Genomic DNA, 27,817 nt, shown 5'->3' with positions numbered 1-27,817 from the left:
TGATATTTATGATCTTTTAATAATTATATTACACCAAGATAGGCCTCTTACAGTCAAAACAATAAAACACATCATTTTCCACATATTCTAGATCTACTGCTGTCATTACTTGTCACAATAAAAGCTTAAACCTGTCCACAGCATTTCACTAAGATGTAACACAGTAAAATAGCATTTTATTTGTAATTTTGGTGAAACAGCTGCAAGTAATTAACATGTTAATGTTAATTTTCGAAAGGGTAAGTTTAGTTCACTGGGCTATAGACCATGAGTTATTAAGGTGCTGTGTCCGGTGTTTGTGTTTGTCATCTTTGTCGTTGTTCATTGTTCTCATAATCTCTGTCGTCTTTGTTAGCAATTTCTTCAAATGTTCATTCTGACAAAACTACTGGTCGGATTGATTTGAAATTATATATGTAGCGTCCTTGGGACAATGTCTACAAAGTTTGTTCACAGTATTGAGAAATTTGGAGTTCTTAAAATAACAAATTTGCCTTTACTTATAGTAGGGCAATATTTTGATGGCTTATAACACAGGTGTCAAACATGCGGCCCGGGGGCCAAAATCAGCCCACCAAAGGTTCCAATCCAACCCGAATGATGAATTTGCCAAGTGCAAGTTAGGGCATCGAACTCAAAAATAATATCATAATAACCTATAAATAATGACAACACCATTTTTTCCCCTCTTTGATTTACTGCAAAAAACATTAAATTATGGAAATATTTACATTTACAAACTATCCTGTAACAATAAAATGGGAATAACCTGAACAAATATGAACAACCTGAAATGTCTAAAGAAAATTAAGCACAACTTTAACAATTTTCTGCCTCTTACTAAATGTTTTGTGCCTTTGTAGATCTCATATGTAATGCACGTGTATAAATGATAAATCGAGGCATAATATTGATAAAATTGCACTTATATTTCTTAACAAATTTCATTTTTTTCAGGTTATTCACATCCTTTTTGTTTGGATAGTTTGTAAATGTAAATACTGGCATAATTGAATATTATTTTTTGCACTAAAACAATTTGGAGTTGTCATTATTTATTGGCTGTCATGCTATTATTTTACTGATCTGGCCCACTTCAGATTAAATTGGGCTGTATGTGGCCCTCGCAAGAAAATGAGTTTGACACCCCTGGCGTATAACATGTAAATGGTTAGATATATCAATATAGATACTGTTGATCACGGATAGGAAGTCATATATGGACTTTCATTTGCGGCCATGATCGTTGACCTTGAGTAACCTTGAAGGGTCAAACTCAAGGTCATTAACCCTTTCATGCATATTGGTCACTACAGTGAACAGCTATTCAAAGCAGTTATCTTATATATTCATGGATTTTATTGTTTTAGTTCCAGATCAGCTAATAAAGTGGATGTACCATTGCTGTAACTTTGCTGTTCTTGATAAGCCTGATCTGCAGTAACATGTTTGAGTGTAAACCAGTTTCTTGTTGTTGTTGTTGTTATTAGACTGTAATTAACTTTTTTTTTTAAACAAAAAGTTTTTTTTTTTGCATATTATCTCCATAAAGTGAGTAATAACTGATACTAGAGTATGTTAAAATGTGACAAAACATCAGATTAGCTGCATTAAAAAAAAATTATTTCATAGTTTTCACACAGAATATTAGTAAATGCATGTTTCTTTGCTTCAAAAATTAAACTCATGGTGTCCAACTGAGTGGATATTTTTGCATTTCCATGAAAAATCGGTTCATGAAAAAAATTCAATGGCAGTGTTTTTTCATGCCTAAAGGGGAATAAAAACACTCAGGAAAAAAAATCTTGATTAAGGTTCTCATAATTCATGCATGAAAGGGTTAATGTCTTGAATTCAACAGTCATCTTCTCCAAAACTACTAGAATTTATATATAGCTTCCTTTGGGAAATGTCTACAAACTTTGTCCAAAGTTTTTAGAAATTTAGATTTTTAGTTTTTTTAACAAATTTTTTGAAATATTACAAATTTGTCTTTACTTATAATGGTCCGTATTTTGATGGATTATAACATTGGACTGGTTAGAGGTATCCATATAATTACTACTGAGCACTGACAGGAAGTCATATTTGGACATTCATTTAATTAGTTGAGTTCTCCTCCAGTGAAAGTACCACCCACTTCTATTGGGAGATCGATCTCCTGCATCAGGACCACAGGACTCTAACACAGCGGCAGAATCTGACAACCTCGCAAATTCAAGCTAGTATTGATTCTTGATCGAACATGCCGGTGAGATACAGGGCCGTTGGTCCTATTTTTAGATATTTTATCCCAGAAATGCTACATATTATGTGTTATAGATCCCCTAATGCAGTGTTATTATCTGCATTTTATACACATACTTCCATGTACATATCAGATATACACATATACATACATATCAGACCTAAAGGCTCAGAGTTTGGGGAAATTATTTCTAGTCAGTAGCAGAGATGTTGTTGTATTCGCCTGTTCTGCTCTTCCGTCCTCATGCACATAACCATCTGTTTGTTTTTTGTTCAGAAGTGCCATTTTTCTCCTCACTATATGGAAGTTTCTATCTGCAGACAGTGCAGCTGGTTGATGAAAGGATTCCTCTCCCACTAACGACCAGTTTAGTGGATAAAAATGACTGCACTCAGGGGCATTTTGGTGCTTTTTCTACTCAGGCTGTGGTTGGTGTTTCTGGTCTCGGTGATGACTCTGGGCAGGTTTATTAGTTTATAGAACAACATGTGCAGTTTGTCATGTTTGACCTCATCAGTTATTCTACTCGTTCATTTGGGGTGTATTATGTTTCACTCCTACTTTTTCGTATTTATCACGGGTTTGTATGTTAATCCAGACAGTTACTTAATTCTCATGTGTTTTGAAATTTAACCTGTTGGAGAGTTTCAGTTACAGTTTTTTGTGCGACACCTCTGTAATTTCTTTTTTATAACAATCCATTATGTAAAAACACCCCATGATATAATAATTGCGATCTGTATAAACTGATAGGCTGGCCCCTCCCTCCACACCAGGTGACTTCATCATTGGTTTCTACTTATCTACAAGACCCTTCTACGATACTTATTCTTTATTATTCTTATTCTTTTTATGTGAACATTCTTTTAATTTCTGGTCCAAAATTGGAAAAATATATCATATCTAAAAGTAATCGTAAGATAACTATAACATCCCAAAATGTAATTACATATTTTAAACATGATATTCACAATTTAGAATTTGTTGAAAATTTGTTCATCTTATTTGGAAAATTTCATATACATAAAAATAAATACACTAAAACACACCCAAATTTTAAAATCTTTCTACTGGAATTTGAAAATTATATTAAATCTTTAGAATTTATCCATAATAAAAAAAAGCTCTAACACCCTTGCTATTTATAAACAATTATTTAATACTGACTGAACTCTCTGTTGTATTTATTTATTTATATTTGTTAGATGTGCTATTTTTATTTATTTATTTATTTACTTTTCTATACTATTATGTGTATATTATGCTTTGTATCTTTCCTTATTTTCTTTAACTTATATGTTCAAATACCTTTTCCCTTTTGACATCTTGTTGTTTGTTCAAATTTTTGTACTGTATACTCTTTAGCCCTATCGTCCCGCCTGCGGGCCGAAAAAATTATATTAATATTCATCTACTATAAAAATATAATAAATTGGGACAATGGATGTTTTTTTCAACTTTTGCTCAAAGTTTAGACCCTAATGTTAATAAAAGTACATCAAAAGTGTATTTTAGTGCAAACTCTAATGTCCAAACATGATTTTCAATCTTTGTTGGGTGAAATATACGCTATTAAAAATCTCCGACATGAACAACTAATTTATGCATATCATCGTCAATCCAGCCGAAAAAAAAACAGGCGAGGATAAAAAATTCTAATTTCTGTTTTAGTTTGTTACAGTTTACTCAGGCATAGTAATGGGAATAGATTCTGTGAGGTCTCAAAATGTCCATAGACACCAAGAACATCCATATGAACCTTATTATTGTGAAGTAATTCTTCATTTACTTTGGGTAGGTCTTTTTAGGCGTTTTTCCCCTGAAAATATGGTCAGGGTTAAACAGGTTAAATGTTTTCAATAAAGTTGGGGAAAAAAAAGACTCTTCTAAGGAAAACACCTCGGTACCTCTCCAACCTTTTGCACTTTTCCCACGATAACTACCACCTGAGGTTCAGCGATATCATTACTCTATCTCTTCCAAAAGCCCGCAGTTTTCAGACAAAATTCCTTTCGTTTTGTTGCAGCAAATGATTGGAACTCCCTTCAAAACTCCTTTAAACTTTCAGCTCTCCCATCACTCCGTATGTTTAAACGGAAACTACAACGTTCCCTAGTTGACGGTTGCATGTGTTGACTCCCCTTCTGCTCTCTATCCATACACTCGAGTAACTTCATAGTCTCTTCACCATTGGTTACGAGTCTTGGATTCATCTGTGCTGTTTCTTTTTATCTGTTTTTCTTTACTTTTGTTTTGTCTTTATCTTTGTTTTTATCTGTTGGGGCCTCTTGCCAAGTCATCATTGTAAATGAGAAGCTGTTCTCAATTGATTTTACCTGGTAAAATAAAGTGCTAAAAAAAAAAAAAAAAGAACCTCATCGTATAATCCAATTAAATTCCTCAGGATTAATGTTTATTATTGACTAAATACAGTGCTGTAAGTCAGTGCAAATATTCATGAACCTCAAACCTGAATATTCATGTCCTGAAGTCTGCATCGTTATTAGGCAACTTTTACTGTGAGAATTTCATTAATATTATTATTATTTTTTAACTCACTGATTTATTCTCAGTTTTCAGACCAAGCATAACATATAACTGACTCAAAATGACAAATCATATCCTCCCAAATACTGTTCAAAGAAGTCTGTAAATGTAAATTTAGAGGAGAGGAAGGAGTCAGGTCATTATTTGGTTGTGTTTGAGGCCGAGCAGTAGAGTTCTAATGCATAAAGGTCATGGTTTTCTTGAATGCTGTATTTCTTTGCCTCACACCACGAGTTGAAGTATCCATCCATCCATCCATCCATCCATCCATCCATCCATCCATCCATCCATCCATGCATCCATCCATGCATCCATCCATGCATGCATGCATGCATGACCTGATATTGTCTCTGTAGTTCATCCTAAAGGTATCAGTCCATCCTTTACTCATCCACCACCATGTAAATTAGTTATTCTCATTTCATCTGTCCATAAAACCTTGAATTTGACTTGAAATTTTGACTGTCACTGTCAGTAAAACCTCTTTTTTATCCATTTTACCTGATGTAAAGAGGCTGCCTAATTAATTCTGAACACTTTGTTATAGTGTGTTAATTACTTTAGAATGACTAATTCCAGTGAGCAATTTAATTTATATCATTAGAGTTAAACCATGCATAAACATAGCAGCGAGGTCAGAATACTCACTGGCCTAATAGTTTATATGGACACCTGCATTAGTAATACTCTGAACACCATATAAGAAGTTGTTCATTTATAAGACGTCTTTTCAGTCTAAACAGCTCCATAAAAGCTGTAACAAGGTCAAATTTTTTTTTACCAGATTTACAGTATAGTACATGTGGTATTTCTTACAGTGGTGACTGTTGCAATGGTCTTTTGATTCTTAAAATGTAGCTGGAGCTGTTTCAAGTACAACTCACACACAATATATAAAACATTATTTCTTATTAATTGTGAAGAAATGTATTCAGTATTTCAAAACTTGTTCAAATACCTAAATGATTGAAATAGTTCAAATTCCAGTCAATAGAAAAATCACATTTATGCTTGAAATTTGCAGATAAACCATTTCTAGCCTGAGTTTGTGATCATAGACACAATGATTTATGATAAAAATGATGAGCATTAAAGTCTGCAACACCTCAGTCTGACATCTCATGTACTCATAGGGCCTGATTTACTCAGATCGCAAATAACAGGCGCAAACGTGCTTGCTTGTGCTAAAATATGCGCATGCTATTGATTTGCGTGTCAGGGGTGATCAACTAAGATTTCCTGCGCAAATGACAATAGGCACAAAGTCTTGGAGACCACCCTATTTAAATGAGGATTTTGCATGCGCTACTGGTTGTTGTCATGGAGACAGTACGCTGTAAAAACTGCTCTGGGATACACCAGCACTCATAAATATGAAGTTGCTCTTTTTCCACTCAGAGGGGTGAATCGGTATTTCTCTGTTGTTGTTTATCAGCGGTGAAGTGTGTTATTAGTTAAATAAATGCCTTCTCTCTTTATGTCGCGCTGCATGGTGAACGAAAACTTTGAAGTCTGTGGGCATGAGAGAAAACCCTCCACATCAGCGCTTATATAGAAGGTTCAGGAGTCCAGTCACAACACCGTGGACATCGTTGTTTGTGTGTGTCTGTGTGTGCGTGTTGTGCAGCACTAGAACCCGTCCTGTTCGGTCTTCATTGCGTGCGAGAGAGAGAGAGAGAGAGAGAGAGAGACGTCTCTCAGGAGTCAGTCCTGGCCTAATGTGATGTGCCACTGGTGGAACCAGGCGTGGGGCCAGGCCCATAAAGTATGTGTGTGTGGGGGGGCATATGTCTCAAATTATTATTATTTTTCTTCCGTCATTCCAAAAATGTTGATGTGATCAGAACAGATTGGTTCTCTGCGTTGTGTCTATGTCTCCTCCTCGCCACAACTACTGCAGCCAGTTTTGCGCAAAGTTAAAACCTGCCTTTCAGACTTGCTAAATATAGACGCAAAATCAGCCACCGCAATCAGTTTCAGGTTTGGTAAATCACATTGCACACACTAAATAAATATTTGCATTTACTCCTCCCAATAATTTTGCACCTCCTGGCAGAAACGCCCATATTGCATATTCATCAGGGCAAACACGCTAAATGGGTTGCGTGAGCTATTTTGCCCATTTGAGAGGTGCAAACCTCGGTGCGTCCTGTTAGTAGATAAACTTCAACCTGTTTTTGCGGGTGCAGTTAAGTTTGCACATGTTTTTACATTTTAGAATATTTAAATTTCCCCCTGGGGTTGAAAAGTTCTTCTATATCTGTAGAAAACAGTCTTATCTCCTCACTTTGTTTTAGTAAGACTGATTTCAGGAGTCTTTCTTTCCTCAGTAGTATTTTTTTAACAGTGCAGTAGTTTGCCTGCAGCCTCTACATGAGTAAAAAAAAAAACTCATTAAAACTTTGATTCATACCAAGGTGGATGACTCCAGTGGTATTTTACAGTTTTTGCCCAGTAAAAGACCATTAATCAAGTTCATCTTATTCATAACGTAGATGCTAAAACTGCTTAAACTGGGCACTAATGCGTTTGTTTTCACCTCAGAGATATAATCCCTGTAGCGGGTCCTGAGGTCTTTTCCTGGTTGAATGTGGCTGAAACACCTGAAGGGTCTGGGAGGAACCACCTGACCCATCCCCCCTGGATCTCCTGGAGGTGGAGGAGTAATGACTCTACCGCTGTGATTCTTCACTTAATCCCAGGGTCACATGGTCACTGCTCATAGGCTGAGCATTTATCAGCACTAGTCTCAGCCCGTGAACATCAGTGAGATAACGAATGTAGATCAAATAGTAAATGAAGACCTCTGGGCTCATCTTCCTCTTCAAACCCCCCCCCCCCCCCCCCCCCCCCCCCGTCCACCTCAGCTCCATCATTCACTCATTCACTTCTGCAAACCATCCTCACACACCTTTAGTATTTGACATTATTCATTACAATATGTGAGAATTAATTCCAAAATGTGAAGACATGTTGTCCATATTTCATCCATGTCTTTATTATTGGAAGTGGAGCAGTAGATGGTTACAAACGTCAGTGTTATTATTCCATACATCAGGGGTGTCCAAACTTTTTTTAAAGAGGGCCAGATCTGATAATGTGGAGATTGCCAGGGGCCAGTGGTCCCTTCGGACGTTTTTTAAACAGTAAAAATTACATATAAACACGCTGTTCTACAGCAAGTTTATTTTCATTGTCACAATATCATTTTTTTAAATGGCAGTGTAACCAAATCTGAGCCACTCAGGTGTGAACAAATTAAAAAAAAAAAAAAACAATTCTGCCTTCCTTTCACACTGGAGTCAGATAACATAGAACAAACTGTGTGGAGTATCTTAAACATCCAAGAAGTTGATAAAAATCTTAACCCCACATTCATTTTAAACATTACTTATATGAGTAATCGTTACTCATATATTACTCAGTAATGCAAAGTCTGTTAACATTTCAGATGAAAACATATAACTCTTACTCTTGTCTTTCACAAAATTATTCAGAAAGTAATATTTGTGTCACATCTACAACTACACAACACCAGCAGTTAGAGGCAACTAACCTGGCAACTTGGTAACCTGCCCTGGTGGTGAATTCACTGAACTCAGGTTCACATGAAGAGTCACTGTTGTGAGTTTAAAGCAGCTTGAATTTGCTTCACTTTTTCGGAGCGCAAACTCCCTGCTAGCTTGTCATATGCGTTAGCATGTTTTGTCTGCTAGTGTCTCTTTACATTGAATTCCTTAAACAAGGCAACAGTCTGTTGACAAATTAGGCAAACATAATTGCCTCGATTTTCAGTGAAAAAAATTGTACTTCCCATCTCTCCTGGAAGCGGCGGCCCTCACTGTCAACTTCCGTTTTTTTATTTACAGGCGCCGTGGTTAGAAATTAGTGAAAAGGGTTCACGGTAAGGTCACAGAGCCAGATAGAGTTAGAGTGGTGCTGCCACCATGAGGTGAAAGGAGAAACTGCATTTTGAACCTTTTATGATTCATGTTCTCGGTTCAACAGTCCAGCGGGCCATAAATAACACATTCTAAAACTGAAGCTGTGGGCCGTATAAAATCTGACCGCGGGCCGTGATTGGCCCCCGGGCCGGACTTTGGACATGCCTGCCATACATGGACTCCTGTTACATTTGGACTGTGCTGTCCTTTCTGTTGTTTATCTCCCTGCTTGACTTCAGCTGCAAACACTGTAAAATGATCATATTAGCACTTGGTTTAACCCATAAAGACCTGGTGCTACTTTTCTGGCAGTTCACAAATTAATTTATCTCTCTATTTAACACTTCATAAGTTATTTATCACCTTTTTTATAATAATATCTTCTATTTTTTGTATTTTTCTGTGTAAATCGTGTATTTTTCTATATTTAATCGACTGATGATGTAAATGTTCATAAAAGCTCAGAGTAAATTCAAAGGTTATTTTATCAGCAAAGAGAAAAACTGAACAAAAGGTGACTTTTTCAGTCAAATATGTCATTAACTGAACATAAATCGAGTGTGTCCATTTATTGTCATTGATTCAACTCCATAGGTTTTACTTGTGAATATATTTGTTGTAGAAGATGACGGTGTTTCCACGTTCACTACAGAGCCTCTGAATGTCCAAATGGGTCATATCTGATGACCATAAAAAGATGACAAACTGTATTTTCCACCAATTATTTTCATGTATTGATAGGATTAGTGGACCAACAAGTATTAAATATTTTAGATCAGTAGATGGTTTTGGTCACCGGTGGATGTTTGGTCTGTCAATGGGTTGAGTCAAATATATCATCATTAAATTCAGCTCTAAGTCAGGCTCTGTTGAGGTGTTTGTGAAGACAGTTTTGTTATGGGTTTGGAACGGTCTTAAACAGACCTGAGTGGTGTACGACCGGTGGCCCACATGCAGCCCGTTGGCTGATCCTAACTGGCCCCCATGAGGTCATTGGCAAATTTAAAGTCAATACAAATATATATTATTGTAATAGACGCAACCAATACAACAGCACTGCTTTTATTTTGAAGGATCTGCTAAATTAACACTTTTTCGTGCGTACTTTCCGTCCTTAGCATAAAGCTTATGTACTGATTGGTTTGTTGGTCAGTTTCAGCCCATGAAGATGTCAGCTAATGCTAAAAAATAAAGATTGATTTAGAATGCAGAGTTTTGAACAAGACATAGACTTCTAAGTATTTCTTTACTGAAGTCAGAGGTAAAGAAAAAAAAAGACCAGAGATACGCAAACAAACAAAGCTGGATGCATTTGTTTTTCATGTAAAGTTAATATGAAGCTGGTTTTGCACATTTTCAAAATTGTTTTTGTGAATATTCATTGAATAGTTGTCAGTGGTGGCTGCTCATCTTTCAGAGAGGGGAAGCTCATTGTCGGCTTACATTAAAAAAAAAGTCTAGTAAACATAAACATAAATTTAAACATAAATTCGTCCCTCCGTTCCTTTTTAAGAAAATGGTCAGTGACCTTATCGCACCAAGTAAACAAGAAAATGTTAAATTATGTTAAACTGAAACAAGGAAGTACAATGAGTGTGTTTCATTTACAGTGCAAGAAATGAACAAGTTATTCCGTAGTGGTTTCTCTCTCAATTTCACAGCAGAATGTGCGACGGTATTAAACTGAACTCTGTCAGTGAAGGAGTAGATCTCAAAATAGCTGTCAATCAAATGGGATTCAGCCTTTTGACTGATCCTCCAATCAGCACGTGGAAGCTTGGCGTCCAGCCCAGCCAAGCTCCACCCACAGCTCCATTCACCCCAGAGACGCCGAGCGTCCGGGGGCGGGACAACATCGTAGCATTTATCCAATTACCATCCAGTTTTGAGGCAATGAAAAAAACTGTTCCACTCAGTCCCATTGAAGTGTATGGACGCTGAGCGTCTACGGACAAATGCACTGAGCAGAGATCGAATGAGAAAACAGTGCAACGGGAATGTATGAGAAGTGAACAACATCGAGTCTGTTGATTTGTGATAAAGCTGATTCTGAACGAACTCGTCTGTGAGATGAACGTGTTCTAACACATTTGTAGTCAATGAAATGTCAACACAACCGTACATATTTAACCATTTAATTTTTGTAATTTTAGGAGAAGCTGAGCTTCCCTTGCAGTTTATGAGAAATCGCCTCTGATAGTTGTATTCTGTGCTTCTGTCATGGAAGTTTCTAGCACTCTGGACACAATTTTGAAGCAAGTACACAAAAAGTCACTGAATTGGGGTTAAGCAGATATATTTTTACATTTGCAAATATATTGAGACAACAGACCGTAATCGTCCAAAGCCTTACCCCCTGCTGTCTGACCAAAGCTTATATATGTTTAGTCTTTTCCCATGGTAGGTTAACTACCAGTTGGTTGGTTACTTCTTAACTCCACCTATGTACACATTTAAACAGTAAACCTGGCACTTGGACAGTGAAGTCAGTGGAGTATTTCTTAAAGAGAAGGTAGACGGTAAGTTTCTGACTCATCAATAAGTGGACAGTGAAGGAAACAACCAGCTGGACATGTCTGACAAGTTACACAGCAGGTGGCCCTAAGTTATGCCATGTTTAAAATGGGAATACTGGACACTGCAACATTCCACTTTTGTTTGTCACTTCACATTTTCATTGCATCATTATATTTTTTCATTTACTGTTTCTATAAAGATACATATTGAGCAGAGTTGCAGGTGGACTGGTCTGGCCCTTAACGACTGTCAAATGCCGCTTTTCCACTACGTGGAACCAGCTCGGCTCGGCTCGACTCGGTATTCCTGCAGACCGTTTCCATTTCTGGACACTACTGACTTTACAGTACTTGGACGTCATAGCGATGCGGCGCGTTATTTCTGTGTCGTCTGCTCAGAGAGTTGCTGATAAACTCTCTCGTTGCGTGTTGTCTCGTCTGAATTTTTACGTCGGCCACCAAAGACTGAATCTCCTCGACTGACCATGGTGTAGTTTTGGGCTGTTAGCATTTGGATTAATGTACTGCTATATTTACTGTCCACTTCCACATCTGTTTTTTGTCAAACAGCAGGTCACAGAGAAAACTGTCTGACCAATCAGTGGTCTGCAGTGTTCATATGTCACAGTTTAGTTTCGCTTGGAACCTTGGTGGAGATGATACCAAAAAACTAGTACCGGGTACCAGATTCCAGGTCCTTTTTCTTAATGGAAACGCAAAAAGGTCAAGCCGAGTTGAGTCGAGCTGGTACCACGCAGTGGAAACGTGGTATAAGTCTCTCATGTGGCCCCATAAGAAAATTAACTGCCCATCCCTAGTCTTTTTTAAACATTTTATTTAACCTTTATTTAACCAGGAAAAAAGATCCCATTGAGATTAAGAACCTCTTTTCCAAGGGAGTCCTGGCCAAGAGGCAGCATGAAATACAACACACAGTTACAACATACAATGATTTACACGACAAGTCAAACTATGAAAAACAAGTGCAAGTCTTGAATCACATTAGCATCGTGTTTGACCAAAAGCATTATGTGAAGACTCTCTCATGCTCAGTCTGGTTTTGACAATAGAGGCCTGTCATAAGATGTAGAATAGAGTACAGAACAGTTTAGAAAGCCTTCATCCACAGTGAATGAATGACAACAAAAAGACAGCATGTAATCTCATCAGCCTTTTCCTTATTAATGCGTCCCCTCCCTGTCACAACACCATGTGAACACCCACCTTTTACAGTTGGACAGTACTACTGTCAAACACAAACACATGCTTACTGTACAAGAAGCTGCTCTCCACCATTGAAATGTGTTTGTCAGGACCATTTGTCACATGACAGGCCTTCATTCAACTGTTTGAAGAACACAGAGGCAGCATTTTAGTTGGAGCCTGAAACTGTTTTGTTTTTGGGCTGGATGCTGTGTCTCCAACAGCTGCAGCATATTGGTTATTAGTCCATCGAGGCTGGTGTTGGAGGCTGATTTCCTTGTCATGGGCCAAAGGCTGTGTCGTCACGGCCTGAGCTTTGATGATAATAGGTTTTTAATGAGCCACGTCACATCTCCTTCCAGCTGATCCACACTAAACTGTGTCTGTATTTTGGATAAACCGGAAATGATGCCTTCAGGCTTCAAAAACAGTTGAATAATTATCATGTGAATTATTTTACAGTTTGTACAAATGAACTCCTGGAGAAATTTAGATATATTGTATTGTATTGTAATGTATAATACAATACAGTACAATGCAGTATGATACAATACAATACAATACAGTACAGTACAATATAGTACAGTACTGTACAATATAGTACAGTACAATGCAGTACAGTACAGTACAATACAGTGTAATGTAAAGTGTATAATTATGGCTGAACAGTAGATATTGGAAAAATGTTTGTTATCGTGGCAGTAGACAGCAGACATATTTGATATTTGGTTAGGAAATGTCAACACATTCAACACACACCTATGAACACAAACGTATGTTACTACTGAAGCTTTAGACATATTCAGTTACTTCTTGGTATTTTGTTATTTTGACGTTGAAAGGCAGAAGAACACATGACATCTTAGACGTAGACTGTACTAGTTTGTATTAGTGTGTTTGAAACAGTTCAAATACAGAAGAATGGAATTCTATTCAAAAATAAGGGATTTCATCACACTGAAGGAGGTTGTGTTGTATAGTGTGTAGTGTTGCATTGCACTGTGTTGTGTAGTGTTGCGTTATGTAGTGTGTTGTGTTGTGTAGTGTTACTATGTGTAGTGTTACGTTGCATTATATTGTGGAGTGTTCCGTTGTATTGTGTAGTGTGTTGCGTTGCATTGCGTTGTGTAGTGTATAGTGTTGTGTCGTGGTGTGTAGTGTTGCGTTGTGTAGTGTAGTGTTACATTGTGATGTGGAGTGTTGCATTGTGTTGTGTAGTCTGTTTTACTGTGTAGTGTAGTGTTGTGTCGTGTTGTGTAGAGTTGTGTTGTATTGTGTTACGTAGAGTTGTATTTTGTTGTGTTATGTAGTGTTGTGTTATGTAGTGTTGTGTTGTATTGTGTTATGTAGTGTTGTATTGTGTAGTGTTGTGTTGTGTTGTGTCATGTCCCATCATCCTCCACCCACCCACACATACCGATCCATCACACTGCCAACTTAGAATATTAGAAACTAGGTTTACACAGCTTTTATTTACCTCTAGGGTTTTTTTTTCCATTTAAATTTATTTCTAAAAAGAACACACAGACATGCTTTGGATTTATTTATTCTGGATATAGATCGACTGTACAGAGATAAGAGTAAATGAGAACAGATGAAGATAATGCTGTCTGTTTTTTGTGGGGTTTTTTTTTTTTTTTTTTTTGGTTTTCTTTCATTCCTTAACCTTCCAATCACAGTTCAAGTTATCACTGACAAGTAAGCAGCAACAAAAAAGAAAACAGAATATTCAAGACACACTTATACATTATTGAGAGATATTGAAGTGAACAGAAATGGACCAAATAAGATCAAAATGTTTTTCAGCTTTAACAGAAAAGCACTGATGGTAGAGTGTCCTTAACCAGCCTTCAACCCACTTTGACATTTCAGAAGCAGTTTTTGTACTTTAACAGCCACTGTTTTCAGTTCACATTCTGTAAAAAAAAAAAAACCAAACAAACAAAAAAAACCTCTGTGGATGTTTCTGAGGCTGAGGGTCCATCATGATATTCACCAAATATGGATTCATGTTTAACACAGTATGAACCTGATCGGACTATTAGGAGGATTTATGTTTGTCTAAACCTGTTTATGACAGGATGCATTTGGTGGCAGAGAAAGGACAGGAACGGTGTTTTATCTGGAGTTAGAGTTAGTTAGTATTAGTTGATGTAAGTTACTAGTGTTAGGATCAGTAAGTGTTAGATAGTGTTAGTGTTAGATAGTGCTAGATAGTGTTAGTATAGGATAGTGCTAGATAGTAATAGTGTAAGTTTTAGTTAGTATTAATGTCAGATAGTATTAGTTTTAGTTTGTATTAATGTTAGGTAGTGTTAGTTTTAGTGTTAGTGTTAGATAGTGTTAGTTAGTGTTAGATAGTTTTAGTGTTAGTTAGTGTTAGATAGTGTTAGTGTAAGTTTTAGCGCTAGTGTTAGATAGTGTTAGTGTTAGATGGTGTTAGTTTTAGTGTTAATTAGTGTTAGATGGTGTCAGTTAGTTTTAGTGTTAGTGTTATTGTTAGTTTTAGTGTTAGTGTTAGATAGTGTTAGTAAGTGTTAGTGTTAGTTTTAGTTAGATAGTGTTAGTTTTAGTGTTAGTTAATTTTAGTGTTAGTTTTAGTGTTAGATAGTGTTAGTAAGTGTTAGTGTTAGTTTTAGTTAGTGTTAGTTAATTTTAGTGTTAGATAGTGTTTGTTTTAGTGTTAGTTAGTGTTAGATAGTGATAGTGTTAGGTAGTGTTAGTGTTAGTTCATGTTAGTGTTAGTGAAAGTTCATGTTACTGTTAGTTCATGTTAGTGTTAGTTAATGTTAGAGTTAGTGTTAGTTAGTCTTAGTGTTAGTTAATGTTAGTGTTAGTGTTAGTGTTAGATAGTGTTAGTTAATGTTAGTGTTAGTTAGTGTTAGTTAATGTTAGTGTTAGTGTTAGTTCATGTTAGTGTTAGTTAGTGCAGTGTTAGTTAGTGTTAGTTCATGTTAGTGTTAGTTAATGTTAGTGTTAGTTAGTGTTAGTTCATGTTAATGTTAGTGTTAGTTAGTGTTAGTGTTAGTTCATGTTAGTGTTAGTTAGTGTTAGTGTTAGTTAGTGTTAGTGTTAGTTCATGTTAGTGTTAGTTAGTGTTAGTGTTAGTTCATGTTAGTGTTCTCCAGACCAGACACTTGGTTCTCTGTTCCCCACCATTCCAACGACCTCCTTTTTTGCTGTTGTTTTTTTTTTTTTTTTTTTTTGGAGCCTGTTTCATTGTGAGGACAGTTTATGAGATGACGCAGAGATCTGAGACAATACTTACACAAAGCTGAAGTGACTTTCATTATGATGGATTATGGAGCCTATGCAGATTTCAAAGGCTGCTAACTGGGTTTAGAGTGGCTCCTTTATAGAAAACTACATTATGACCTTTGTCAGTCTAGTCCACCTGAATTCAACCTGTCCACATACTTAGTTACGCAATTATGCCATGAGGCTAACGATACACAGACAGATTTAATCATTGGGTTTAATCCCATCTGCCTGATATCAAAACTTTTCAATCATTTCCTAGTGTGAAATTGAAATAATTGAGTTTTTTTTTTTTAACACTCCTGTTGAAAACGTTCAGATGGAAATGCAGCTACTGTCACAAACCTTTCAACTGTTCCTTATGTACGAGGCAGCAGTCGCATATGTTTGGATCTGAGTCAGTGTGAAAAAGTCCCAGTGATGTGAGAAACAGTATGAGAGGAGGGTGAGGAGAGAGAGAGAGAGAGAGAGAGAGAGAGAGGCGGTGAAGACAGAGAGGAGGAGTGAACGCACCGGCAGTGAACGCACCGCCGGTGAGCGTCTGTCAGCCGTGCAACAAGCTGCCATCAGAGGGCGGTTAATGGGAGGAGGAGGAGGGAAAAAGGCTGGAAGGAATAAAGATCAATCAGGAGATGTGAGGATGTGAAGTAGAAGCAGCAGGAAAAGAGAGAGAGAGAGAGAGAAAAGAGGAGGAGACTGTGGAGGCAGAGATGGGAGGAGGTGTAGACGCTGGAGCCACTCCACCAACACTGATCCACAGAAACAGGAAATCCACGCACAGTCACGCACACGGCGTCCACGAACACACCCATCCTCATCAAACCTGAGGAGCAGCCTGGTTCTGGTGGGGTGGGGGTCATGTGAGATCTTCCTCTGGTTCACTGTGGATCTGACTGGACTGCTCTTCATGGGGGTTCAGTATTTGTACCCAGGCTGTCACTTTAAAGTTTGGCTGATCTTTTAGAAATGATGTAAAGGCGTGAAATCCATGTGTGGAAACTGTGTGGGGATCGTAGACTCTCCTGCGTTGGGAAACTTTGCTCTGGTTTTTGTTTGTCTCATCCTCTGGCTCCTGAAGGTAAGTTTACGTCCGAGTCGAGAAGTGCATGAAATGACAGATATGACAGATTTGAAACTCAAAGACCAAGCTGTTGTTCTGAGATGTGTCAGATTTTTTCATTTCAAAGACACTGTCAGTTTTGCAGTAGCATCACATATGTGTTATAACAGAGGGGTCAAACTCATGTTAGTTCAGGGGCCACATCCAGCTTAATGTGATATAAAGTGGGCCGGACCAGTGAAGTAAAAGAAACAAGAGGATAAGAACTTTTGAGTGAAAAAAATGAATTCTATAAAATGAAAAATACACTTAAATATGCTACAATACACTCAAAAATACGCTTAAATATGCATAAATATCCTACAATACACGCAAAAATACAGTTATGCTCAAAAATCCTACAATACGCGCAAAAATACACTTAATTATGCTCAAAAATCCTAATACAGATGCAAACATACACTTAAATATGCTCAAAAATCCTACAATACATGCAAACATACACTTAAATATGCTTAAATATCCTACAATACACGCAAAAATACACTTAATTATGCTCAAAAATCCTACAATACATGTAAAAATACACCTAAATATGCTTAAATATCCTACAATACACGCAAAAATACAAGTAAATATGCTTAAATATCCTACAATACATGCAAAAATACACTTAAATATGCATAAATATCCTACCATACATGCAAATACATTTAAATATGCTTAAATATCCTACAATACACGCAAAAATACATTTAATTATGCTCAAAAATCCTAATACAGATGCAAACATACACTTAAATATGCTCAAAAATCCTACAATACATGCAAACATACACTTAAATATGCTTAAATATCCTACAATACACGCAAAAATACACTTAATTATGCTCAAAAATCCTACAATACATGTAAAAATACACCTAAATATGCTTAAATATCCTACAATACACGCAAAAATACAAGTAAATATGCTTAAATATCCTACAATACATGCAAAAATACACTTAAATATGCATAAATATCCTACCATACATGCAAAATACATTTAAATATGCTTAAATATCCTACAATACATGCAAAAATACATTTAATTATGCTCAAAAATCCTAATATAGATGCAAAAATACACTTAAATATGCTTAAATATCCTACAAGACACGCAAAAATACACTTAATTATGCTCAAAAATCCTACAGTACACGCAAAAATGCACTTAATTATGCTCAAAAATCCTACAATACACACAAAAATACACTTAAAATTCCATAATTAAAATGTTTACATCTACAAATTGTACTTGAACATAACATGAACAAATATGAACAACCTGAAAATTCTTTAGTAAAATAAGTGCAATGTTAATAATATTACGCCTTAGTTTATCATGTATACACGTGAATCACAACTTAGAGATCACAGTGGATCTACAAATACATAAAACATTAAATAACAGGGAGAATATTATTAAAATTCCACATACTTCTCTTAAGACATTTCAGATATTCACATTTTTTTGTAAAAGACTAGTCTGTAAATGTGAACATTTTTGTGTAATTTTACATTTTTTACATTAAAATAAAGAGACAAATTTGCAGTTTTCATTATTTATAGTTTATTATGATAGTATTTTAACTATTCTGATCCACTTTAGAATTAATTGACCTAAAATTATTTTAACATCCTTGATTGTTAATATTTTCAGTGTAATTTTTGAATTTCACAAATTCATCCCACAGGCCGGATTGAACCCTTTGGCGGGCCGGATTTGGCCCCCGGGCCGCATGTTTGACACCCCTGTGTTGTATCTTCCTGAGACCCAGAAAAGTACAAGTTTTGGCTTTTTTTATATTTAATAATTGCCTGTTTTTTTGAAACAGCACAATGCAACAGTTTTTTCAGATGCATTTTTAAAAATTTTTATGGACTGTTCTTTGCCTTTGATAGCATTTTTTTTTTTTTTTTGCCATAAAGCTGTCAAACTCTCGTCCCCTACAGAGGACAAAAATGCATTGCTGGGTTTCAGGAGGTGTTCTGCAGCTTTAACTGATCAGAGTTTCCTTTGTTTTGTTGTTTTGTGAGACTTACATCCACTTGGAAGTCTAAAATCACAAATTATTAAGAAAACCTGAAGTTATAAATGTTCTGTTTTGGTTTATGTTTAAAGAAAATACGCTATTTTTGAAAATTCATCCATTTGTTAAATGAAATGATGATAAAAGACCTGTTTTAACAGGTGTAAAATTGGTTGGTAATGTGTCAACAGTTGTTGCTGATGACAGTCGGGCACAGAAATGCTTCTAGTTCTTTGAAGGTTTAAAGGAAACTGTAAATAAATGAAGGCATTTGAGGAATTTCCAGGGATTTGAGACCAAATGAGGAACTGTAATGTCATCTAAGACCCCCATGATCCACCTCTAGGATGTCAAAAAAGAAAAAAAGGAAACTCATGTTCTTTTGTTTTAGTTTCCCTCAGTCATGTAGAATAGAATAGAATAGAATAGAATAAAATGAAATAGAATAGAATAAAATATAATAAAATAAAATGAAATAGAAAAGGAAAGGAAAGGAAAGAAAAGAAAAGAATAGAATAAAATAGAATAAAATAAAATAGAATAGAATAAAATAAAATAGAATAAATAGAATATAATAGATTAAAATAGAATAGAATAAAATAGAATAGAACAGAGTAAAATAAAATAAAATAAAATAAAATAGAAAAGGAAAGGAAAGAAAAGAATAGAATAAAATAGAATAGAATAAAATAAAATAGAATAAATAGAATAGAATAGATTAAAATAGAATAAAATAGAATAGAACAGAGTAAAATAAAATAGAATAAAATAGAATAAATAAAATGAAATAGAATAGAATAGAATAAAATAAAATGAAATAGGATAGAATAGAAAAGAATAATATAGAATAGAATGAAATAAAATAGAATAGAATAAATAGAATAGAATAGATTAAAATAGAATAGAATAAAATGAAATAGAATAGAATAGAATAGATCTTTATTGTCACTGTCAGAGGAACAATGAAAATCAGTTCAGCAGCTCAGTTCAATTTAGAAGCAAAAGACTTAGTGCAAAAAGGACTCTATAAGAAAAATAAAATAAAATACAAATATCAGTGTTAAGAAAAGTGAACTGTGCAAGGGCTTCAGAATAAAATATTAATACACATGTGCTGCTGAAGTAATGCTAGAACTCCTGAAATGAACACAATATACAGAAAGAATATACAAAAGCTAACTCTATACTACAGATGAGAGACATGTACAACCAACAGGGAAAACACAGGCAGTAGTTAGGTGCATGTGTTGTAGCTATTGCACTGATGTAGGGTGAGTATTGGACTGTCCATTGCTCTGGGGGTGCAGATGTATGTATTTTACTTTTAACCAGATACAAATTCAACATAAATCCAACTTTTTCCCACTGCTCCAGGTTTCACTCGGATATATTGATCCTGATAGACACATGTCTCAGGTTGAAATCAGTAAAATGACAGTAAACTAGAGCCTTTTCATTTCTTTCCATGAACTGAACGAGCGTTTGTCTCATTTATTCTCGTCTCCTTTATCTCCTTGTTGCCGATGCCTGCCAGTCCGCCTTGGCATCGTTGACGGCATTTAAACCACTTTATCCTCCAGTTCTGACTGTGTGGGTACATCAGCCGTCATCCCCACTCATGTTGTGTTTTTTTTTTTTTTTTTTTTTTTTGTAAGCTCCAGATCGTCCTGGACACTGCAGCTTTAACATCACCTCCAACTTTAAAGATGATATTTCTGATGTTGTTTCAGTCCAAACCTTCTGAACCTGGAGATCAGGACCGTGGTGGGATGTGAGATGACACTGAAGGAATGATTCATATAGCATGAATAATCATATTTCTAATTTAATCACCCTTTTTTAATTTATGTGAATGCATTTATAATGTGGGTGCATTATACTTAAGTGTCTTTAGGGCATCTACCAGTAATTATAAGTAAGTCCATGTAAAAAAAGGCTGAAAATGGAACAAAAGGAAACTTAATGATTTTAGCTGTTTCTATGTTGGACGGGTCACTTTAATTAAAAATTAATAATTAACCCATAAAGACCCAAACCACCACTGGCAACCAAAACCATCTACTGATCTAAATGTTGAATACCTGTTGATCCATTAATCCTATCAATACATGTAAATAATTGGCGTAAAATACAGTTTATCATCTTTTCATGGTCATCAGATTTGGACGTTCACAGGCCCTGTAGTTACCGCGGAAACACCATCATCTTCTACAACATTGATTCACCTATAAAACCCATGGAGTTGGATAAATATCAGCGGTTATAGATACTTGTTTTATGTTTTATGTTCAGTTATTGATATATTTTACCTTATAAGTCATTTTTTCTTCAGTTTTCTCAGTTTTTTTGGTATAATAACCCTCAAGTTTAAGCTGAACTTTTAAGAACATCTACATGATCAGTCCATTAAATATTGGAAAATACCAAACACAACCCATTTGGACATTCAGAGACTTCGTAGTGAACAGAAAAGTCCCTTTGATGAACAAAATATGAAATGTGGGGAAAAATGCAAAAAAATGAACTAAAATGTAAAATAAGCTAAAGAATAGGACAGTAACAGCCAAAGTGATCAATAAAATGAACAAAATGAATGAAGAAAATCTACAAAAGAATAATTAACATCAGAAAGTGAGAAACAAAATGAACAAAATCAAATAAAATAATAAATGAAATGGTCATGGTCATCAGATGTGACCCATTTGGACATTCAGAGGCCCCGTAGTTACTGTGGAAACACCGTCATCTTCTACAACATTGATTCACCTGTAAAACCCATGGAGTTGAATAAATATCAACAGTTGTAGATACTTGTTTTATGTTCAGTTATTGATATATTTTACTTTATAAGTCACTTTTTCTTCAGTTTTCTCAGTTTTTTTGGTATAACAACCCTCAAATTTAAGCTGAGCTTTTAAGAACATCTACATGATCAGTCCATTAAATATTGGAAAATACCAAACATGACCCATTTGGACGTTCAGAGACTCCGTAGTGAACAGAAAATTTCTTTTGATGAACAAAATAAGAAATAATGTGGAAAAAAAAGTCCCCCCCCCCCCCCCCCCCCCCCCCCCCCCAAAAAAAAAAAGAACCAAAATGTAAAATAAGCTAAAGAATAGGACAGTAGCAGCCAAAGTGATCAATAAAATGAACAAAATGAATAAGAAAATCTACAAAAGAATAATTAACATCAGAAAGTGAGAAACAAAATGAACAAAATCAAATAAAATAATAAATGAAATGGTCGTGATCATCAGATATGACTCATTTGGACGTTCAGATGCTTCGTATTGATCGTGTAAACACCGTCATCTTCTACAACATTGATTCACCAGTAAAACCCATGGAGTTGGATCAATGACAGTGGATGGACTGGAGTGGATTGAATAAATTACCCTGAACTTTGGGTGTGATGGAAATGCAAAGCACACAGATTACTGGGAACTTTTTTACCTGGGCAAAAAAGTTCCTGGTAATAAAAGTTCCTGGTGTTTTGAGGGAAAAGGGCCTATAGAGCATATATAGGTCAAACAGTCAAAGTCAGTGGATTACAGGCAGTAGATCTCACACTCATACAGATGCACTGCAAGACTTTAGAAAAATAGGAAATGTGCAAAATGGGAACTCAAACTTTAAATAAATAAATAAATAAATAGGTGTAATAAATAAATTCTGTCCTTCAGTATGAAACCTTGATTGGTAATACAACAGGTACTATGGCACCAATATATTTATTCACCTGTCCCTCAGTCCCAAACTATGAAAAACAACCTGTGTTTATCACAGTCATGTGTAACTACAACGCCACCTTCTGACCACATCAAACTCAATAATGTTAACCCTGTAAAGCCTGAACCATTAAATCATCGACAGAAAATTCCACTTCTTTGAAACTGGAGCCTTTATTGGTCCTTCTGAACAACCGAAACATTTTTTTTTTCAAATATCAATTTCCATGTATGATTTTAAATTTTGTATCATATTTGATACATTGGGTCTCAATGCTCAAATATTATTAAACAAATACAAACATAATATAGCACAAACAAACAAATTGTGTAACAAATTGGTTATTCCTTTTCAAAATTGTCGAAGTTCTTCCTCCTTCCTCATTAATGACAGTCTTGAAGTGTCACTGGAAAGGCCTCTGGTGAATGAATTCCTCCCCCCTGGTGGATTATCTGTGTATTGCATGTATCTAATTGTATACATCAGGATTTTCAAGAAAAAAATATCACTGATCATGTAGAGGGCTTCAAAACTCATGTATCCAATATGATACGTTTGGCGTTATAGGGTTAATGTACGTAAATTCACTTCATAGTCACTTGTTATTCTATAAAAACACAGTTACTGTCCATGCAGGGTTATCACTAAACAATCCTTTCATTCATTCATTCATTCATTCATTCATTCAGATTAAACGCCTCAAAACCAGGACAGTGCTAAAATGGTAATGTCATGTCACAGTGGAGTTTTCCCTGTAAAATATCCAAACTAAATCATCTAAATAAGCCAAACCAATCATTCAGTCTGTTCATTTGACATGAGTTCGTTTATTTTTACCTTCACTTTCTGACCTAATTCAAATGTATTTGTCCTATTCTACATAGTTTAAACCCTCAATAACCACCTGTTTTCTACAACTTTTTCTCAGGCTTTTAAATAAACCTTGAAACTTAAAATAAAACTGTGACAGTTTTGGTCCACTTTATTTTAAGGCAGATACAACAGCCTCTGACAGCCACAGTATGTGATTTCATTCATTTAATTGGCTTCTTTCACCTGTTGTTACGTACAGTATGTCTATCCTTTTCCTCATGGCTAAATGTTTGTTAATAGCTTGTCTAAGGATGCAGCCCACTTATGGATAGCACTGGGTAAACTCTGCGAATTATCGTCTGTTTCAGTGTCATAAAAGCTGCTGTGAGTATGTGCTTGTGTTCCTTTTCTTCAGTGGTTTTGTTTTACAGTGTTTTAGGGTCAAAACAGGTGGAATAAAAAGACAAAGAGGAATTGAAGTTTGACAGGTTTTTACTAAACAGGGCACTCAGAATGGACATCACTAAGAGATTTAGGATGTTGAACATGAACTGTGAACTGGAACACACTGAACAACTACAAGTAAGGATGTAAACAATTAATCGACCAACGATTAATTGTTGGTAAGAATTTGCTCAATTAAATTATTAATTGTTGGTTAATTGCCCTTTTCCGCCCGTCCACACCTGTCCAAAGGCTGTCGGTTTGTCCGCGCTGCGACGCCGTGGCTGGGATAGCCGGTCATTGAACCAGATCATGGCGTTGATGAGTTAGAATGTCTGTATGGACATGGTGGAGCCAAACATAGACCGACCCCCTGTTTGTGGGAGCGGTGCCCCCCCGAATAAATACGCACACAAATACGGGGTCGGTATCAGAACGTTTTCCCTGGAGGTTGGTCTAGTCCACAGTCAGTGAAAAGTTTCACTTTTGCCCTTATTGATCAATTAATGATTAATTGATAAGCAGCGATTTTCCTGAGAACCTGAATTTCTTTTTCAGTACGGTCTATAAGAATAAAAGCTAAATACTGTTTATATACTTCATGAAAAAAACATGTCATATTCCTTAATGATTGATTTATTGAACCATTGGATTCAGTCAGTGTTTCCTGTGGAATTCATCTGTTGATGTAGCGGTGTGTAATGGGGGGCTGCACACGCATGTGTTTCGTCGGGGGGGGTCGCAAGCGTGCAGTACAGCTGGGGGATGCGTACGTGTCGGGTGGTAGCCGTGCACGTGCTTGTGTCACTTTCTGTCCTGCTTGTAATGCTATGGGGGTACGGTGCAGTCTGTGCCCCCGCAGAAGTGAAAGTGAAACTTTTCACTCATTCATCTTTTCCTCCTGAAGCTTCGCAAATGCATTCCATACCTGTGTCCCGAATCAGGAGCCCGGAGGATGTTTTCAACTTCTGTCTTACTGACTGTGGACTAGACCAACCTCCAGGGAAAACGTTCTGAAACTGACCCCACATTTGTGCGCATACTTACTCGGGGGTGTAGCGCTCCCACAAACAGATGGCTGGTCTGTGTTTGGCTCCACCATGTCCATACAGACATTCTAACTCATCAACGCCATGATCCGGTTCAATGACTGGCTATCCCAGCCGCGGCATCGCAGTGAGGACAAACCGGCAGCCTTCAGACAGGTGTGGGCAGGTGGACAAGGGCAATTAACTGACAATTAATAATTTAATCGAGCAAATTCTTATCAACAATTAATCGTTAGTCGATTAATTGTTTGCATCCTTAGTTGAATTCATACCAAATAGGGTTCATAGATTGCCAGTGACCCAGAATAGTTGTGATTACATTTTGGGAAAAGTAGGTCAAAGTTAAAAAAAAATTTATGAATTTTTAAAATCTTTTTTCTTCTCCCATTTCCTTATAATGGGTGGGATTTCAAATGTCTGTAAAAACACCAATTTTGTTACAATTTACTTCGAACTTGGCACATATATAGAAGCAGTTGATATGCTGACATCAGCACGTGCATAGACATGATGACATCAGCTGGATTGATGCCTGAATAAGCTGCAATATGTGTGAGGGGCGGGGTTTGTTGTACCTGGAACCACTTGTTTGATCTGGTTTGTTAAGGTTTTCTATATTAATTACGGTCCATTTACACTACCAGTCAAAAATTTGGACTCACCTTCTCATTTAACCCTTTCATGCATGAATTATGAGAACCTTAGTTGAGTTTTTTTTTTTTTTTTTTTAGTTTTTTTATTCCTCCCTAGGCATGAAAAAAACGATGAGATTGAGGTTTTTTTTTCATAGATTTACAAAAATATCCACTCAGCTATACCATGAATTTTATTCTTGAGGCAAAGAAACATGGATTTAAAACCCAATATTGTAACATGATATGAAAATAGTGAAATGAAACCATGTTTAATGCAGCTAATCTGATGTTTTCTCACATTTTAACATATTCTAATACTAGTTATTACTCACTTCATGGAAATAATATGCAAAAAATAACAATTAACAATTGATTTCTACTCAAGAACCAATGAAGATTAGCAAAGTAACAATAATGGTATGAATTGCAGTTTATGAGATGGTGCATAAGCATTCACTGTGTTGGCTGATATGGAACTAAAACAGCAAAACCCATGAATATATAAGAGAACAGCTGGAGAATAACTGTCCACTGGAGTGAGCACTATGCATGAAAGGGTTAAATGGCATGAGATGGACCACAGATGGACAATAAGTGCTCAGCATCACTGGGAACTCCTTCAGGACTGTTGGAAAACATTTCAGGTGACTACCTCATGAAGCTCATCCACAGAATGACAAGAATGTGCAAAGCAGTAATAAAAGCAAAATGTGTCTATTTTGAAGAATCTAAAATATAAAACATGCTTTGAGTTGTCACTTTTTTTTTTTTTTTACTACATAATTCCTTATGTGTTCATTCATAATTTTGATGCCTTCAGTGAGAATCTACAACGTAAATAGTCATGAAAATAAAGAAAAACCCGGTGAGTCCAAACCTTTGACTGGTAGTGTACATACATACAGTTTAATGCTGGATGCCATGATTATGAAATGAAAAAAATGAGGAGCTGTTTTCTACTCTGAGAAACTTGACACTAAAACACAATGGACATTTAAGACCAGAGGTTGGATGCAAGGTTGTTATCGTTAACGAAAACTAACAAAATGACGAAAACTAGAATTGTAAAAACATTTTCGTTAACTGAAATAAATAAAAATACAATTAAAAGAAAAAAAAAACAATAACTAACTGAAACTGTATTGTGTGCTTGTAAAACTAACTAACACGTATAAAAATAATGTATAAAATTCCCTTTGCTTTCGTCTTTGTCAGTGTCAGATATGAAATCAATTTATTTCCCTCGAATAATTTTAGCTGCTTGCACCATATGATATTTAACGGTCCATCACTTGTCGTTTAGAGTCGTCTTCTGGTCTCCACTCTACCTGGAAACATGGAGATTAAAGTTGGGAGAAAGCAGCAGAGTCCTGTCTGGGTTTTATGTGAATACGACAGCGAAGAAGAGAAAAGATACGAAAAAACTAAACTAAAACTAAGCATTTAGAAAATAACAAAAACTAGTAAAAACTAGTAAACCTGCTCTAAAAATGAATTAAAACGAACTGAATTAGAGAGAAAAAAAAAGTCCAAACTAAATAAAACTAAACTAGAATGAAAAATCCAAAACTATTATAACCTTGGTTGGATGTAACAAAGTACAAACACTGACTGACTCATTTCATTAGATTTTTCAAGTATCTGTACTTAACTGGAGTGTTTATTTTTCTGACCACTTATTTCAATTCCCAGTATTCAAGGCATTTAAGAAAAACCTCAGTCAGTTCAGTGTTTACCACACTGTAATGTTACTGTTTATTTTCACAACACTTAAATTGTTTTCAGGGAATGAAAACATAGAGTCATTAAGGGTTTCAAGTAATTTTCCTTTTATTCCTGCAAACATTGAAAAACAACTCGAAGGTTAAAACACCAAATAGTAAATGGAGGCTGATGATGGAGACAAAGCATTAGAATGATTTGGGTTCTGTTGCTGACATAGAAAACTCATTTAGACTGTGATTATGTTCAGTCTGTTTTTTTTTGTTTTTGTTTTTTTTTAATGTAGTTTGAAGTTCAAATGATTTCATAATCGTCATGTTACATTATATGATATACGTGCGCCCACCCATTGGACTGAGTCATGGCGTCAAATTCAGCTCAACAGCCACTAGAAAAACCAGAACCTGCTGCTTTAAAGACATTAAATCAATACTTCTACTTTTACCAGCATCTACTTGAGGAGAAAATGTATTTTACCATTTGTGCTTAAGAATACTTGAGGCAAATAGAAGGCTTCATAGACCTGGTTGTAGTCATGACAACGGCACGTTGGAGGTAAAGTTACTGAATG

The 27,817-nt window shown here is 35.8% G+C and overlaps 1 protein-coding gene across 3 annotated transcripts in view; it reads left to right on the top strand.

Annotated features, from left to right (window-relative positions):
• Positions 1–27,817, top strand: part of LOC115425830 (protein unc-13 homolog B-like) — a 240,365-nt gene that overhangs the window by 39,948 nt on the left and 172,600 nt on the right. The gene's annotated exons all lie outside the window — the stretch shown is intronic.

The sequence above is a fragment of the Sphaeramia orbicularis genome, chromosome 9 (assembly GCF_902148855.1).
Source record: "Sphaeramia orbicularis chromosome 9, fSphaOr1.1, whole genome shotgun sequence".
NCBI classification, from domain to species: domain Eukaryota; kingdom Metazoa; phylum Chordata; class Actinopteri; order Kurtiformes; family Apogonidae; genus Sphaeramia; species Sphaeramia orbicularis.
Note: the sequence above shows the minus strand (reverse complement) of the source record. Positions and strands in the feature narration are given on the sequence as shown.